General features: G+C 39.7%; 1 protein-coding gene and 1 pseudogene across 1 annotated transcript in view; one reads left to right on the top strand and one right to left on the bottom strand.

Moving 5' to 3' along the window:
• The window catches only part of ROBO2 (roundabout guidance receptor 2), a 622866-nt gene that overhangs the window by 279268 nt on the left and 326739 nt on the right, over positions 1-16859 (bottom strand). The window lies entirely within an intron of this gene.
• LOC133752352 (U2 spliceosomal RNA) lies at positions 874-1030 on the top strand (annotated as a pseudogene).

Here is a 16859-nt window from a genome sequence, read left to right as displayed (position 1 = left end):
TTGATATGAGAGCTATTATTTTTGAGGACGGTAATTTCTTTTTATGCTAGGATACACCTAAATGAATGGAAAACAAAAGCAAAGCCTTTTTCCCCTAAAACTAAGCCAAAAAGTACAGACATATATTTACATGAACTATTTAAATTCAACAGAGAATTAAATTCAGAGGTAATCTCATTTCTGTTTAACTGATTTGCCATTAACATATAAGGCAACCATTCTGATATAATAATCCTGGAAAAGGTGTAATTACATGATTTGAAAATCTTTGAATATTTTCCCAATTATTCCACCTTGTGCTTTAACATAATTAGGTAACTGGCAAATGTTTATGGCACCCCGATCTTTTTTTTAACAGTGAACTTTAATTGCTAACACAGCAGGACATATATTTCTTGAACTGTCAGCTAAAACACCATTAAAAATAAGGGAGTAGGTATTATTCATGAAAAAGGCAAGCTTGGCTTAGAACTCTTAGTAATACAGCCTTAATCCCTGCCAATCATCCTATCTGAAGAGGAAGAGACAGCATTTAATGCAAATTCAATGATAACTGTTTTCACCCAAACCACAAGAAACCAGAATGATATCCTTCTACTGAGATAGAATTGTGTATTTCCATTTAAGGCAGACAAAATTTCAACTTCAATTTCCATTTTGTGTACAACTAGTGCATTGCTCTCTACAAAGTTTGGAGAAACATCCTGTAGTTTTGAGAAAGTTTTATAAATTGACTGCTAACTGTTATATTTCATTCACCATGACACTTTTATGTGCTGTCCACAAAATTAAAACTTTTCAGCTTTATTACAGGGTCTCACCACTTGTTTCCTTCTCTTACAAACTATTAATGTACTTAAAATACAGTATTTGATTGCTTCTAGGGCTTTTGGCTAAGATCAAGTGTAGTATCTGTTCATATAAAATACAGTATTTGAGGAAGAATCTTATCATTAAGCCCAGAGATAGAAATTTTAGATTTCTTTTAGTAACTCTCAGAACACAGACAACGTTGACTTGTGCATTTCTTTTCTGCCTGAATTCACTTCTTTGTGTATTGACTACGCATGAATCAGATACTTTTAAATAATTATTTCCTTTCCTTTCATTCTTCCTCCTTCCTCTCCTCCTGCTTTTACTCTATTGCTCCTTCTATCCTTTCCTTTGTCAGTTCTCTTTTGTCCCATCCCCTTTAGCACAGTCTGTTGAGTCTAAATTCTTCCTATACCAATGGATGTGCACAGAAGGACAATACAGTACCTGTGACATGGATTCAGATTTTCCTGTTCATAGAAGGTGAAACACTCCAGTTACCCATTCAACTCAGATCCTGGAATGGGGACTTAACATATTAATCATCTGTAGTTATTATTAGTGCTGTATCCTATTATTTATTAAAAATAACTACCACACAAATTTGGTGGTTCTGCATGAAGTAACCAGATCAGCCTTGAAGCTCGTAAGAGATTAATGAAAATGTTTGATGGTAGATCATATATGCCCCAGAATACAAACTACCACCCAAATGGATAAGCAGATGGTAGGTTTGTTAGCCAAAATAGTTACCAGGTTATTTATAAACACTACGTGGTCATAGAACAGAAATTATACTTTGAACTTTTTTGTTCTTTGTTGAAATAGTACTTTTAAATCACTTTCATTTTGGTTAGTTTCATAAAAGGACGTCCACTGCAGGAAACAAAGTTTTCCAGTATAGCCTGTTATATATACACTGCAACTATGGATCTAAAAAGCCCTAGCGGAAGCCAGCATTCTGACACAAGTTAAGCTGCCATTATGATGCTAGTATCCCACACTGGAGCACCAGTTCAAGTCCTAGCTGCTATGATTCCAACTCAGCTTCCCACCAAGGCACCTGGGAAAGCAGTAGAAGATGGCCCAAGTACTTGGGCCCCATACACACATGTAGAGACCTGGCTCCTCGCTCCTGACTCTGGTTCCAGTCAGGCCCAGCCCTGGCTGTTGTGGCCATTTGGGGGTAAACTGGCAGACAGATGGGTTGATATCTCCCCTTCCTCCTGCTTCACTCTCTCCAGGTCATTCCATCTTTCAAATAAACACATCATTAAAATAAACAGTCCTAGCATGGAAGTGCCAGAAATAAAAATATTATAAAAATAATCTTTCCAATTTTTCACATCTGATATGAGGCAAAAGCAGAATTGAAATAGATTTAAGACTATCTGCTTTCAATGTATATATTTTGAACATCATGCAATACTCATATTATCTGTATACAATTAGAGATAAAGATAGAGAGAATGAGAGAAAAGGAGACAGAGAGAGGACAGATAAGGATTTTGTACGTAGGTTTTATACTATAGTCTCTTAAAAAGTAATTGTAAAAAAACATTTATGACAACCATTAAACATATCATTAAGAAAAGTATGTTTACATTTTGAGATGACATTTGTGAATGAATGTCCTCAAGAGTTTTCTCATAAAGTGACCACAGATGTGAATTCACCAAGTTTGACATCTGGAACATGATACATTTTAAAGAACCTTAATTCTCAACTTAACGATCAATATTGATCCCTCCCCCACAAATAAAACCTCATAATACCTCTTATTTTACTCCTTTACTTTTTTTTTTATAACATCTCCTTGTCCTAAGACTCACTGCCACAGCACAGCATCAACCTGCTGATGGCTGAAATACACTACAAGAGCAAACATGGGGGCCGGTGCTGTGGTGTAGCAGGTGAGGTCTCTGCCTGCAGTGCTCAGTGCCAGCATCCCATATGGGTGCTGTTTCGAGTCATGGCTGCTCCATTTCTGATCCAGCTCTCTGTCAGGGCCTGGGAAAGCACTGTAAGATGGGCCAAGTCCTTGGGCCCCTGCACCCACGTGGGAGACCCAGAAGAAGCTCCTGGCTTCAGATCCACGCAGCGTTGTGGCTATCTGGGGAGTGAACCATCAGATGGAAGACCTCTCTCTCTCTCTCTCTGCCTCTACATCTACATTTTTGTGGCTCCGCCTTTCAAATAAATAAATAAATCTTTAAAAAAAAAAAAGCAAATACGTCAGATACTTGCCAAATATTTTTCAGGCTACTCCATTCAGTATTTAAGGCAGAGGTCCCACAAAGGTGGACCAGCAAATATTGGAGATTTTGTGCATCATCCAGTCTCTTGTTGACCCTGTCTCTGCTCAGCTCTGTTGCTGTACTCCAAAGTCAGAGAGAAATGAGTGATAGATCTTTATTTATGGACCTTGGCACTAGACTTTCAGCACATTTTCCTTTGTCTAACAATATTATTCCCTCTAAAGTTTTTTATTCAGTGATTTAAAACTGCAAAAACTATGCTTAATGCATACGCCATAGCAAAAAAAAAAAAAAATGGCAGGGCTGGGGAGAGGGCAGACTTGGCAGGGGGACACAGTTTATTGACTCCTGATCTAATCTGTAATGTTGCACTTGGAATGATGGAAGATGCCCACTAGACAACCCAGGAGAACGAGCCTGTAAAATATCAAGCTGACGGGCACCCAAGGAGAAAAGCAGTAAGAACAATTAAAAAAAAATGCTGCAGTGACAGAAACAGTACAAAAAAGAGTGTGGCAACTCAGAAATGGCTTTCATGCCTTGGTAGCTCAAGGTCAGAACCTTCTGCTCAAGGTGACCAGGTTCTTTCATATTGCTAGAGACTTCAGTGTAGCATGAGATATAAAAGATATTTGAACTCAGTTTTGAGCAATGCAGTATGATTACTACCATTGATATACGAAGGCTAGAACGAGCCAAAGACAACAAAGCCATTATCCAGACCTAGAATCAAAACCCTTGCTATTTCATGGATAGGTGCTAACAATTCAACAGTTTGACTCTCCTTTGTGTGTCTTTTCCAGACACCACATTTCTGTTATGATAACGCATTACCTCTGAAATGTTATGATACATTGGAGAACATTTGGGCTTTCTAGGAAACAGTGTGGTCTTTATCTGACACTCATCACTCTGCTACATCCACAGTGGAGTTAAACATCATGTTTTAGGAGGCTCTGCAGAATGCCAAGTTTCTTTATTAGGTATCAGTTATTAATGGTTTCATGATGTGCAGATGACCCTTGTTAAATATCACCATTTCCTAGTAGTAACATTCAGTATCTCAGCCACTGATGCCCATCATTTTATCCTTATATATTTGCCAGTGATCAACCCAATGTAGTAATTTAATTGTTGGGACAAAGCAAACACTACACTATTAGTAACTGGACAATCTCATCCTTCCTTTGATTTGAGTCCAGAGAATCGTAAGTCAGCCTCTCCATTGAACAACCCAGTATCTTCCTATAGGGATTCACACACCATGTTTCAAAAAAACTTGAGAGAATAAATAATTCTCTCACCGCCTATATGTGAGCATGGCTCTGGTAGGGGATCCAACTGTCATAAATGCGCAGCATGTCTGTGGCCTCACAGAATTGACTCTCCTGTGTAAATTATTTCTGAAGCATAGTTTTCTGGTTTTGCGGTCCCTGAGCTTTTTGAATTCTCTACTTTTTTTTTTTTTTTTTTGACAGGCAGAGTGGACAGTGAGAGAGAGAAACAGAGAGAAAGGTCTTCCTTTGCCGTTGGTTCACCCTCCAATGGCCGCCACGGCCGGCGTGCTGCACCCGGCGCACCGCACTGATCCGATGCCAGGAGCCAGGTGCTTCTCCTGGTCTCCCATGGGGTGCAGGGCCCAAGCACTTGGGCCATCCTCCTCTGCACTACTTTCAACCTCTAAATTTGTTCATAGTTATCCCTGGAAAGGTATGACAAAAGGGCCCCCCCACTTTGAAGCATTCACTCACAGGGGCCAGCACTGTGGCATAGTGAGTAAAGCCACTGCCTGCAGTACAGGCATCCCATATGGGCTCCAGTTCAAGTCTTGGCTGCTCCACTTCTGATCTAGCTCTCTGCTGTGGCCTGGAAAAGCAGTGGAAGATGGCTTAAGTCCTTGGGCCCCTGCACCCATGTGGGAGACCCAGAAGAAGTTCCTGGCTCCTGGCTTTGGATGGGCACAGCTCTGGCTGTTGCAGCCAATTGGGGAGTGAACCAGCGGATGGAAAACCTCTCTTTCCTCTCTGTGTAACTCTGACTTTCAAATAAATAAATAAATCTTAAAAAAAAGTGCTCATTCATGACCTTTTATCTGCATCTCTGCTGGCATCACTTATGGCTTCGCTTGTCTATAACTTGGTTTTCAATAGGCTCTCATTCATTGCCAGGACTCTTCAGCTCAGACTACAGCTCAGCAACTCCAAGCGGGACACCCTGGTACACGTTTTGTGAAAACCTGCTGCAGTCCAGGACTTGGATGCGTGTGGCAAGTGAGGCACTGAGGGGGAAAAGTCCAGGGACCTTGAGAATGTGGACTGCATTAAAATTAGTACTAAACATTTCATTCTTCAGTGGGTGCTCACTCTCAGGTCAGACCAAGAACAAGTGTGAAATGATCGCAGACACTGCGCATGCCTCATTCCAGTGACAGCATTTCCAGGCCACATTCCAGGGCAACCTTAGACAATAGTGCTATCATTTTTTCTGATGTCTTCATCAAGAAGCTGGATGTCAACAATCTTCTTTACATGTTAAAATGAAATTAAGCCAGTGTTTAAGGATTTGTAGCTAGAGCTTCACTGCACAACAAGATACATTTTTTCCAAATTTTTATATTTATTTATTTGAAAGGTAGAGTGACAGAAGGGAATAGAGAGGAAGGAAGAGAGGGAGGGAAAAGAGAGAGAGGGAGGGATGGAGGGGGGGGAAGAGAGTGAGGAAAGAGAGGGAGGAAAGGAGCGGGGAGAGAGATTGATTGATTGATTTTCTATCCACTGGTTCATTCACAAAATGCCTTTAATAGTCAATGCTGGAACTCAAGGCGGGTCTCCCATGTGGGTGGTGGCTTTGAGTCATCTTCTGTTCCTTTCTCGGGGTGCTAGATTGGAAGTGAAGCAGTTAGGAGTCCAATGGGCTCCCATATGGGATGCTGGCATTGCATGCTGCATCATAAAGCCACAAGATTAAGTTTTTTTAAAATTCCCTATAGGTACTAAATATATAGCTTTTAATTAATCAACTAATATAAGGTGATTTTATGGGTGTTCTCTGGGAAAAAGATACAATACACATGTCACATCTGTATATATGAATTGTTAAATATAGTCCACTATTTGTTGTACTTTCAGTGTAGTGTTAACCTTATAAGTATAAAGTAAAGTGAGAAATAGATCTCTGTAAAAATTGAAAGTGAGAATAGGAAAAAAGGTTGGAGTGTGGGCAGGGGGAAGATAGGATGGGGACAATCTCTATGTTCCTAAATCTATATACATGAAATTCATGAAATTTGTAAACCTTAAATAAAATTTAAAAAACAAAAACTCAAAAAAAGTCTTCCCTCCATATCTCCAAGTTCAGCACCATTAGACTGAACCAGCACTGATCAAAACTATTCAATAAAACTACAAGTTACATCTGCACTGAACATGTATTTTTGTTAGTATCCCCAAAACAATACAATGTAACCACTCGTTTCTTCATATTCACACTGTACTAGCTATTAAATGTGATCTATGGATAATTTAAACTGTACCAGATGATGTATGTAAATAATGTGTACATTCTACACAGTATACATGAAAGCCTTGAGCACCCACAGAGTTTGCTATCTGTGCAAGTCCTGGAACCCATCCCCTCTAGATACCAAGGGGCAACTGGATAAGATCAAGACACAGTTTAACATCTATAGTGGGGCTACTGCTGTGGCACAGCGGGCTAAACTGTCTCCTGTAACACCAGCAACCCATTTAAGCGCCGGTTCATGTCCCAGCTGCTCTAGTTCTGATCCAGCTCACTGATAATGTGCCTGGGAAAGCAGTACAAGATGGTTGGAGCGTTTGGGTCTGCACATGCATGTGAGGGATGCATGACAGGGATGGAATTCCAGGCTCCTGGCTGCAGCCTAGCCCAGTCCCAGCTGTTTAGGCCATTTGGAGGAAGTGAACATGCAGATTGAAGATCTCGCTATGTTCCCTCCCTCCCTCTCCCCCTCCCCCTTTTCCTCTCCCCCCCAACCCCTTTCCATATCTCAGTAACTCTTTCAAATAATTCTTAAAAAAATTATACTGAGCACTGAGAAACTTAAATAATAAATTGAGGATGGATAGAGACGCATTTTCCATATAAATACCTAAATGTATTGAAATGATTACAAAAGATACAAGCAGGACGTAAATTATAAACAAGCATTACCATGCGCCCATCAACGTGGGGAGTAGGCACATACATATAAAGATGTGTTTGGACCTTAATTGGGTATATTTTCTTGTACTTCTCAAACACTAGTATGTCTAGCAAGGTATAACATTGAGTGTAATATATTCGGAGAAGTATCAGCTAACGAGGAAAACTCAGCGGAACTCTACAAAGCTGCTGACCCCCAGTAAGCAGATTTGATGCTCAAGTTTTTCCTTTTTGTTTCAACCTCATATCAGGAACAAATTCACCTCAGATTCCCAAGCCTAATATCATATGAACAAAGCTTTCAAAGATAGAGGCACATATTAAGTGTCTACATTGCGCATACATAAATGCATAGGCATGAACAATACGCCTTATGTGTACTCTTGGATGTTTTTATCTTTTTAAAAATGACAAACAATGAAAACGTATTGAACCCCACAGAGATTGCAACAAGACTAAGGGAAAAGAATAATGGAAATTTAGTACAGATAAAACAAAGGGAATCAAGGTACTTAAGAATTATATAGCGAATCCTTTATAATTATAACTAAACTCTGTTAATTGTCATAATTAACATGAACACTCTAAGAAAATGTTCAATGAAGAGAAAATTCAGACAAGACAAATAACACTATAAAGGCCATACTTTTCACTAATTCATGTTCCATTTCCATGAAGGCATTTTATAAAGTTCTGAAGCTCACTAGTCAAACAGTCACAATAAAGAACCATAAGTAATATACAGGATGTGTCAGACACTGGTAAACCTTAGCATTTTAAGAGTTAATATGGGAGCAGAATGCCTTTGAGAGGATAAACAGAATAAAGTTCTGGAAGCTCGAGGTAATATTTCAACCACAGAGTTTATTACACAGTTGCGTTGCTAAGCATAGTGTGTCCCACAGAATCACACAAAATTACTATTGCCTGTTTTGGAAGGTTGGGACTGTTCATCTTCTCCTGACAATTCTATAGTTAAATGAAGAATATGTCTCCTGGAATCTTCTTAACACCTTAAATTTTTCATGTTGAATGTCTTTTTTTATTAGTTACCTAAGAAAACTATCAAGATCTCAGTTATTAGCCTTACTGAGTTATCACCATTTCCAAAGTGAGAGACAGCTCTCAGCGTATGTTCTAGAAACTACCATGCATTATTGGGTGGGAGAGGGGTAGGGGATGGGGAATAGCTGCTGCACTCCAGGAACACTCACAAAACTACAAATATACAAGAACACACCACTTACTGGACACTTGCAACTGATCACCTTTTCACTTTGGTTAATCACTATTTCAAGAACTACACACAGCTTTCTATCTTGCAATTTTTTTTTCATGTATATATTCACAGTGCAGCATGATCACTCAGTACCCTGGTCACCTTTCAACCCCAAAGTGCAGTGTATATGGAATAAACAATGGGTAAAAGCATAAAGATCAGCAGGGCATGAGTGTAGAGTTTCAAGATAACTATCTGTCTGTTTGGCAGCTAAATCAATGTATCATATGCAAGGTGGTTTTGTAACAACAGAAATTCATTTCTCACAATTCTGGAGGCTGAGAAGCCCAAGACTATGATGTAGGCAGATTTGGAGTCTGGAGGGAGGTGCCCTTCTTGGTTCACAGATGGCCATCTTCTCACTGTGTCCTCATTTGGCATAACAGGGTAGAGGACCTTTCTGGGGCCTCTTTTAAAAGAACATTAATCCCACTCATGAGGGCTTCACCTTAATGAAATTATCACCTCCCCAAACTCCACCCCTAATCATACTGGAAATTAGATTTCAACAAATAGATGTTGACTAGACACAAACATCCTACCCATAGCAGTAAGCCAGACTACATTTTCTAGAATACATGCAACTCTACAAACTCTTCCTTTCTAAAGTTGCATGGGTGTATGACTGAATTTATCACGCTGCAGACTTCTCTTCACAAACTCAATGGAAAAAAAAATTACCTTGGTTTTACTCTCATTTCAGTTATCATAACAATAGAATATAATCACCTGGACTGTTTTGACTGTCTATCTGATTATTTTATGCTGAGCTATTTTTAAAAAGAGGTGGAGACTAGTACTGAAACAGTATTTTTACACTTTGTGTTTCTGCGTGGGTACAAACTGATGAGATCTTTACTAATTATATACTGAATCGATCTCCTGTATATAAAGATAATTGGAAATGAAAAAAAAAAAAAAAACCTGGTGTTAAATTGGAAATGGCATAGAAAATTAATTAATTTTTAAAAAAATAATATGTAGGATCTCTGCCTTTAATGTGCTGTACACTCTTATTTAATGCTATAACTAGTACTCCAACAGTATTTTTTTTTTTCACTTTGTGTTGCTATATGGAGGCAAACTGTTGAAATCGTTACCTAATTTATACTAAACTGATCTTTTGTATATAAAGAGAATTGAAAATGAATCATGATGTGATTGGAAGGGGAGAGGGAGCGGGAAAGGGGAGGGTTGTGGGTGGGAGGGAAGTTTTGGGAGGGGGAAGCCATTGTAACCCATGAGCTGTACTTTGGAAATTTATATTCATTAAATAAAAGTTAAAAAAAAAAAAGAGGTGGAGAGATAAAGAAGGGAGGGAGAGAGGGAAGGAGGGAGGGAGAATTTTCTTTTCACTCAAAAGTATTTTTTTTTCCCTGAAAACAACTCCGAATTTTAGACACGTAAAATGTCAATGGTCAATGCTTTTCATTCCTTCCCAATAAGATTGTTGTCTAATCTTTGGTCTATAACTTCTATCTACATCTCCCTTCCCTTTTGTATGCTAGAAAAACCCATTAAAGATATTTTAATTGACTCTGACCCACACCATGAAAGTATGCTCCTATCAGCGCAGATGACTCCTAACTTATCATGAATTTTGTGACTGCGCCTATGCACTGTTTGCATATAGTCAGGAAATCTGGAATATCTTTCCATACTTAACTCATCTGCTGAATTTCATTGGTGTTATGCAAAGTGAATGTTACATAAAGCAATAAATCTCTCTAAGAAGATAATATAATCCTCTCCAGTCTACGTGCATGGATGGGAAAACTACTTAGACGAAGGCATATTCTAGTCACTGAAGGGACAAACAGACCACCACACTGGTATAGAGCTTACTTTAAACTGAAAACATCTGAACAAACTGCAGCTGCAGGGGAAAAAAAAAATCTTATCTAAATTTCAACAGAGCTCCCAGTAATATAGCTGCCATTAATCCCCTCCTCCCCACAACGGGAGTTTCCTGCTTGGGAGACAACTGACCCTTACCACCAAGGGATATGAATTCACCTTCCTCCAGAGGAGGCTTTCAACCAGGAAGGAATTGCACATTAGCATCAGGGTTAAAAGACCCAACAGAACTTTCTATATTTTACCATGAGAATTTACACTGCCCTCCAATTTTGTTAGGGTGGCATAAAAAACCTATGATACAACAAACCGTTCACTACTGGATATTTCAATATCCTGAAATGCATGCAGTTTTCCATAATACACAGGGTTTTTTTTTTTGGTTTTTTTTTTTTTTTTTGAAAACCCTTCAATTGCATGTATTTTGAAATTATTTTGTGGGCTGGCACTATGGCATAGTAGGCTAAGCCTCTGCCTGCAGTGCTGGCATCCCATACGGGTTCCAATTTATGACCCAGCTGCTCCTCTTCTGATCTCCCTGTCTGCCTATGGCCTGGGAAAGCAGTAGAAAAAGGCACAAGTGTTTGGGCCTTTGCACCTGCTTGAAAGACCCGGAAGCTTCAAACTGGCTCAGCTCTGGCCATTGTGGCCACTTTGGGAGTGAATCAGCAGATGGAAGAACTTTCTCTCTGTCTCTCCCTCTGTCTGTAGCTCTGAATCTCAAATAAATAAATTAAAAATCTTTAAAAAAAATAAGAATCAGTAGGGTAGTTTTAGACACTGGAAATATGCAGTAGCTGACTTCTGTCATACTTACTTTTGGAAATCTTCCAATACCTCCCCATTTAGGGTAGATCTTAAATACTCTTTTTCTTCTCAGGTAAACAACCTCATTTTATAGTATATTTGTATATCTTTGGGAGGTTCTCAGCATTGCTCTCTGTTACCTCTAATTGGACTGCAGCACCTATAATATTCAATACGACCTAGTCTAGTGCATGACCTCACGAATGGGTGTTGTTAGCCTTGGGATACCAGGGGAAAGGTCTGAAGAGGCTTCATGTGAGCTGGCTGAATTCATCACCTAGGGATACAAGTGGTCTCTCTCACTTTTCTTGGTAGGTTCAATGTATTATCACTTTGTTTCTGTGCCTTAACTCAGAAAATCTAGAAAGCATAAAAGGGAGACAGTCAATAAGAATCATAACAGAGACTCTGTAGATGAAGAAGTAAGTATTTCAAGGAGAACCATTTTAGGGTCAGAACTCTGCTTCCACCACATACTGGTTGATATGACTGTGGGCAAACAATTTCCCTAAGCTTCCAGGGGCCAGCATGCTTCTGTTTCCTGGTTTGCAGGAAGGGAATGATAATCTTTGCAAATGATTAGTTTGAGAATATGGAAGCATTTAAGATGGAACTAAAAGGTAAGTTTATCTTGAAACAAAATAATTTCTTTTTTAAGATTTATTTATTTATTTGAAAGGCAGAGCTACAGAGAGAGAGAGAGGGAGAGACAGGGACGGAGGGCTTTTCTGGGACTAGATCCTGTGCCCACATGGGATGCTGGAGCCGCAGGAGGCACCTTTATCCGCAGCACCACAGCCCCAGCCCCACCATCTGATTTTTTACAGAAAAAGTCTGCCAGCCTGTGGTGTGCACTGATCTATCAGGATGTTTTGCTAAAGGAATGGACAGGTTTCCCAAGAAATGGTTCACAGGCAGCACTAATCATTCTCTGGGAACAACAGGGTTCATCTTTTCAAACGAAAATCTTACTATTCTCTTAAAACCTTGCAAGATCATCCCATTGTTTTTGTTTGTTCACAATAATCAGAATGCCCTGCCTGGTCCCACTTTGGTTACAGACTTCCTTGTTAGCCTTTTTAGTCCCACTTTTACTGCTGTCTGGATTCAGCCACAGACACACACGTGTTTTCAATTCCTACGCTCCTGATGCCTCATCAATTTGGAAAGCTTCTTCCTTTCCTCTATGTGTGACCCTTGCCTAGTCTGGTCCCAGTTTAGTCACTTTTTTTTTTTTTTTTTGGACAGGCAGAATTAGAGAGAGAGAAATAGAGAGAAAGGTCTTCCTTCCATTGGTTCATTCCCCTAATGGCCACTACGGCCAGTACTGTGCCAATGCGAAGCCAGAAGCCAGGTACTTCCTCTCTGTCTCTCCCATGCAGGTGCAGAAACCCAAGCACTTGGGCCATCCTCCACTGCCCTCCCAGGCCACAGCAGAGAGCTGGACTGGAAAAGGAGCAACCAGGACTAGTACCCAGCACCCTAACCAGGACTAGAACCCGGGTGCCAGCGCCGCAGGCAGAGGATTAGCCAAGTAAGTCACAGCGCCGGCCAGTCTCTCTCTTAAGCCCATGTGTGCATATTCTTGCAAAAATCTAGTTTTAGTAACAACTCTGATAAAGAAGTCAGTTTAGCAACACCCACTCCCATATCTGCTCAGTTCCCCCATTCTCCACCATTCCAATGGGTACCTCATCACCCTGGTCTATCTTTGTAAGAATCCTGTTAGGTTGGCTTAGCCAGGGTTCCCCTTTATCCATGATGTTGCATCTAAGTAATTTTCTATGTACTGGCCCCGACCATGTCCCATGGCAATGAATTCCCACTCGCCCATGCTGTAACTAGAGTTCAGCTCAATCTCTTTCCCACTGCAAATTCCCATTTTACTATTCTCATATCTATTACGATGATCCTTACCATACTTAAACAAGTGTTAGCAAATGACTTCTTTCTCAAACAGAACAACTTTCATATCTCCATGGATATTTTTTCTGATTCTACTTTTCTTTAACATTAGCAGCTCCCCTTATTAGTGAAGAGGATGCTTTTTTTCTTTGTCATGATTATTACAGTTCACTATACATTGATAATATTACCAGATTAATGTTCTCCATGAAGTGAGAAATTTCATGAAGGCAATGGTTATGTGTATTTTGCTTATTTCTAAGGCATCTTAGGCCCTCAGAGAACATCTGTCAAATTAACTAACATGAACAAGATCCTAAATTTATATTTACCCCTGATCATTAAAGAATAATTATGTCAATAAATTGAATTTTTAAATATAGCACCATGGTCTGAACATTAGAGTACACCCAAAATTCACATATTAAAATCTTAATCCCCAATGATGCTGTATTAAGAGGTAGGCATTTAGGAGGTGATTGGGTTTTTAGGGCTCCACTCTCAAGAATAGGTTAATGTCATTGTGAAACAGCTTCAAAGGAACATGGTATTCCTTTCTACCATGCAAGGAGGCATATTTTGTTATAGAAGTTCAAGCATGCTAAGACAAATAGTTTAAAATTTATTTATTTTAAAGGCAGAAGAGAGAGAGAGAGAGAGAGGGAGGGCGGGGGGAGAGGGAGGGAGGGAGGAGGGAGGGGGAGAGAGAGAGAATCTTCCTCAAATACCCACAATAGCCAGGAATGAGCCAACTTCAAGCCAGGAGCCAGGAACTTAGTCTGGGTCTTTGACACGAGTGCCAAGAATCTACCTATGCTAGCCATCACTGCCACCTCCCAGGGCGTGCATTAGTAGGTAACCAGAATTAACACTCGGGGTTAGGACTCAAACCCAGGCATTCTAACATGGGATGTAGGTGTCCCAGGCAGCATCTCTCCCACTGAGTCACACGCCTGCCCCAACAATATTTCTTAACCAATGCTTTCTCCAGCAGTTTTCCTTTAAAGCAGTATTGCCATATATACCAACAAATGATATTGAGTGGCTGAATTTGAATTTTAGGTTAACAACAAACACTTTTAGTATAGGTATGTTTCATGCCAAAAAAAAGTAAAAAAAAAAAAAAATCTTGCTGCTAATCTGAAATGCAGATTTAAACTCACATTTAATCTGGGAACCCTACTTTAAAGGGTACCTGTAGTGAGAAGTAAATTTGTTTTTGTTGTTCAAGTTCTAACCATGCATTAGCATAAATATTTCTAAAATTATCAAAGAAGATACCTGCCAGAAATGAAAGAATAAAGCATTTTAAACTAATGATATTTGCCTATGCAAATAAGAGGGTCATAATATTTGAAAGGAAAAGTCATCAGAACTGGGGGCTGGCGTTGTGGAGTAGTAGGTAAAACCGCTGCCTGCAATGCCAGCATTCCATAAGGGTGCCTGTTCAAGTCCTGGCTGCTCCACTTCACATCCAGCTCCCTGCTAATGCACCTGGGAAAGCAGCTGAAGACAAGCCAGTGCTTGGGTCCCACGCAGGAGACCCAGAAGCAGCTCCTGGTTTTGGTCTAGTCCCATGGCCATTTGGGGAGGGAACCAATGGGTAGAAGATTTCTCTCTCTCTCTCTCTCTCTCTCTCTCTCTCTCTCTCTCTCTCTCTGTCGCTCTCTCTCTCTGTCCTCCCCCTCAACTCTGTCTTTAAAATAAATAAAAATAAATTTTTTAAAGTCACCAGTACTGAAAAGAAGCTACTGCCAAAACCAAATTAATCTAATCAGAAAACAAACCAAAACAAATCCAAGGAACATGTGTATTAAAACATTTTAGCAATTAGCTCAGAGTCCCTAGTAATATGAAAGTGCTAAGATTAAGGAGAGAGGATGGGTTGGGGGGAGGCAGTCCTGACAATTCCCTTGGAATAAAAGGGAGATGACAGGGGCACAAAATTATGTGTGCACAAAAATCACTCTGCTTTTTAGAATATATGTTTAGCTTGAAATGAAAGCACACGGCACACCACAGGTAATAGTTTTAAGTTTATAACTTTTAAAAAAAGTAAAGAAAAATAAAAAAGATTTTCAGCATCTTCAATGCATACAAGACTTGTGTTAAATTATCACAAAGAATTTTTTGATAAAATCCAGATAGTTGTCATTATCCTGTACAAATCCAAGGTAACCTTTCTAGCATTTGATGATAATAGATTCTGACAAAATTCATTCACTTTAATTACCAAGGTAGATTTATTTTTATCTACTCCTCACCTCCCTTTCCACTCTCCATTTCAAAAAGTCCAAATCTGTGATCAGTGAGGTTTTGTTTTACACAAAATAATTTTCTTCAGGTGTCAAGTTCATCATCACTTACACGTAAAATTCATCGAACAGATCTTCTAAACTTTGGAGAGTTTAATGACATTCTAATTATTGCATTTTACTACATTGGCAACCAGAATAGTTCGGCACCTCCTTTCTCTCAGCATCCTGTTCTCTGCACAATGATAACTAATGAAGAGTTGGTCAGACCATTGGATGCCAGTGGGCAATACCTTAAGTGCAAATGGGAAACTGGGAGATTCATATTTAGCAACGTGGAGTATGCAGCAGGCATCCAGTAGTTTGATTTCTACACTTAGGACTTGCACAGCTTAGGATTTCTTTTATTACAGGACTGAATAGAAGGGAGTAGATGTTTAACCTAGTTGTTAAAAGGCCCCTATCCCACACGTTGGGTTCAATTCCTGGCTGGGGCTCCTGACTCGAGCTTCCAGTTGGTGCAGACCCTGGGAGGCAATGGTGATGGTTCAAGTATCTCAGTTCCTGCCACCCATGGAAGAAGGGAGTATGGAGTCCCAAGTTCCCAAACTAGGCCTAACTGTTACAGGTATTTGGGAGTGACCCAGCAAATGAGATCTGTGTGTGTGTATGTGTGTGCATGCGTGTAGCTATATCTCTTCTCAAAACAGAAAAAAAAAAAGTTTTAAAAGACTAAATTATAAAAACTACTGAAAATATTCTCTCCTCCAGTAGCTTATATAGGTACCATTTTTTCCACACTACATCCTATGGTAGACAAGCAAACCCATGGCACATTCATACTCTTATAGGTAATGGTGCTCTTTGCTGATGTTGTCTTACAGGTAATGCTGATTTCTGGAGGCTCGCTGGACAATAATCCCTGTAAGCATTGCAGAGAGAGAGTTTTTGAGGTCCTTAAATCAAGCATAGGTAAATTTCATTTTTCTAATACAGATGCTTTCTGCCTGAAAAGATAGACATACACATTTATATTTTCTATATATTATTTTTATGCTACATGGTTCTGAAATAATCTCTCTTTAGAATTTCACTTGAGTACACTCCAACCACAGTGTGTACTGGTTTCCAGCCCTCTCTAAGCTGACAGGGAAATGCATTTTCCATTACTGTTCAGGCCCCTGCCTGCCTAGGCAGATTTTCCCAGGTGCTTTGGCTTTTGCAGTTCAATGCACATGTCCCTGAGAAGTGAATAAAATCCAGTTGTTTTCTTGTTTCTTTTGCATCTTTTCCCGAGAATATTTGATTCTTAGATACTCCTGCACTGCTTTCTATTCATGATGGGGCAGGAAGTCAGGGTGAGAAAGACTGCTAATCATTTCGCATGAGAAAAACAATTCTGGTTCCATTAAGGCTTTCAGCCAACGAATAAAACAAAACACAACAGAACAATTACATAAAAATAACATGGAGCATACTGGGCAGCAGCTTCTCCTAGGATGA

This window comes from Lepus europaeus, chromosome 2 (genome assembly GCF_033115175.1).
Source record: "Lepus europaeus isolate LE1 chromosome 2, mLepTim1.pri, whole genome shotgun sequence".
In the NCBI taxonomy this organism is placed as follows: Eukaryota; Metazoa; Chordata; class Mammalia; order Lagomorpha; family Leporidae; genus Lepus; species Lepus europaeus.
The sequence above is the reverse complement of the archived record's forward strand: the minus strand, read 5'-3'. Positions and strand labels throughout refer to the sequence as shown.